This window comes from Hordeum vulgare, chromosome 2H (genome assembly GCF_904849725.1).
Source record: "Hordeum vulgare subsp. vulgare chromosome 2H, MorexV3_pseudomolecules_assembly, whole genome shotgun sequence".
Classification (NCBI taxonomy): domain Eukaryota; kingdom Viridiplantae; phylum Streptophyta; class Magnoliopsida; order Poales; family Poaceae; genus Hordeum; species Hordeum vulgare.
Window position 1 is genome coordinate 474,794,442 of NC_058519.1, and position 2,518 is coordinate 474,796,959.

Below are 2,518 nucleotides of genomic sequence, written 5' to 3' on the forward strand. Positions count from 1 at the left end.
ACAAGAACAAACTAGTGAACTTGCTCAAGTCGAAGGACAAGATGATCAGGAGACTGTCTCACAATTCCCGTCTGCAGCTCCAACAACTAGCTCAAGACGCAAGGGCAAGCAAAAGAAACAAGTCGATGCTCCCCCATTATCTAATGAAGAACTCCTGGAGCGTCGAGCAGCCAAAAATGCGAACAAGCTGAGAGTCAAGTCACATCTGATGAAGAATGTACTTGGCAGTTTAAAAAGGGGAGTATCCACCCGTCAACAGCTTTGGAATTATTGTGAGCATCACGCGTTTGTCTCGTATTGTGAACCTCAACAGGTACAGGAAGCGCTCGATGATGAGGATTGGCTTATGGCCATGCACGAAGAACTTAACAACTTCGAGCGCAACCAGAAAAGACGAGGATGACCAGAATAGAATAACTTGAGAAGAGAACAAGAGTGTTACGTTCCCTTCCACAAACAATTCCCTTATATATAACTAAAGCAATTCTAGACTCAACTTCGACCAGTTTGGCTTAGTAATCCTACAGTCAGTCAGGCTCTGATACCAACACTGTCGGGACCCCGATCCTAAGCCATAGGAATCTAGCCTGTAACACATCGCATCCCTTTGTGATCTCACGCACGGTTAACTCCACGGCTACAGCCTTACCTTAGCCGGGACCGTTTGCGTCTTTTGACTCACGTATGCGATAGTGTCGCTAGCAATCCAATGTCAAAGAACCCGGATCGACATGTCTAGTCATAAACCAAAGTGGCAGTACCGCACAAGGACAGACATACATGACCCAACAAAGCAGGTGTCGGTCATCGACGAATGTAGACGAGTCGTAGCAAGCTACAAGGACTCCATTACATCGCGTGACATTTCCCCAAAGGGGACAGACACAGCAGCTAAGAAGGACACATGCCGGTCAACCAATGTGTCCGGAGCAGTAGCGAACTACCAAGGCTCATTGGATCACAAAGGGGCATTTCCTTGTAAGGAGTGCTACTAAAGTTCACGACTAGGTATTCGAACCCCATACATATCAAGTACGACACACGTACGCATGGCATACCGATATGTATAGATACATCGATGGCATCACAACATAACCTTAAACATACAAGCTTTATTTAAGAGGCTCGGAAGAGCCACACACATAATATTACACATTAAGGGTCTCACGACCCATAATAGCAGTCATACAATACAAGCCAGCGGAAGAGTTATAAACTGTCTGGGTACAGACAGTGCAGCTAGAAGGCACATGGCCTGACTATACTACAGAGCCGACGTAGGGCCAGATCGTAGCTGGGACACCAGCTACTCGTCGTCGTCGATGTCTACGAAGAACCCTCCGTTAGGGTCATTAGCAACCTCTGCAACATTTATTAAGCAAACATGAGTACGAAGGTACTCAGCAAGACTTTAGGAGAACTAACTACTCATGCAAGGTATCAAAAGGTATTGTGGGGTTTCAGGCGGAAAGCCAGCATTTGACTCGTGGCTAGACAACTTGCACTTTGAAATTAGTTTTGACAACTTGGTTTCTCGCACACGAGTCCACTAACACCACAACAATACACTATCGTGGAATCATTCGTATCCATACGGAAATGCTGTCCACGACACTCACGCTTATCTTGACAATTTTATGAATAACCATTGAAGTTATCTATGAACAACATATGTCTCCAAGTAGTCCATATCCGTGGACGCGGCTATTCGAATAGATCATAACCCTGCAGGGGTGTACTTCGTCACACACGCTCTCGCCACTTATCTCCATGTGCACGTCATGCACCTCGGCAACCTTCAAGCGGAAGCCCAGCGAGGGAGTCGGCCACGATCGTTAACCACACTAGTACCTAGTCCAGGTTTATCGCCTATCTGAGAGTAACCCGTACAGAAGTCCGGCCGGGGTTTCCGCCACGGCCTCAAACGATGTGCGCAGGGTTCCCAAGCCCACCATCCGGGTGCCACTTGGTACACCGTGCCACTGCCTACCGCATCACGGTCCACCTCTCAGATCAGCACCATGCACGGCCTCCAGCATTACTATAAACACCAGAAACTACTTGCAACTCCTTTACCGAGTACTACGCGATTAATAGGCCGAGCGGGGTCATATTTCAGGGCCCAGCATGTGGTAGTATCTAGTCTTGGAATACATACACGGAACTCAGTTCCTAAGGACGGTTCCAATGAAACAACCCGCCATGTACTCCTACACAGCCTTTCACCGGTACCTTTACCAAATCAAGTTCCACACACAACCTTTGCTCACCGAACACATTCCACATTTCTGTTCATCTCCCAGATGACAGACCATACACAACTCTAAGCATAGCTTGCATAGCAGGATAAGGCTCATCATAGCTCAAGCAACTACCAGGTATGCTAGGTTGCAAGGTTCGGCTATTTACTGTGACAAGATTAAGTCATGCAAAGGAAGTGGGTCCAACTATCGTGGCAAAAGCAGTTGAAGCATTTGATCCTAATGCAATAAATAGGTGCAGGAGCAAGAACATAGGA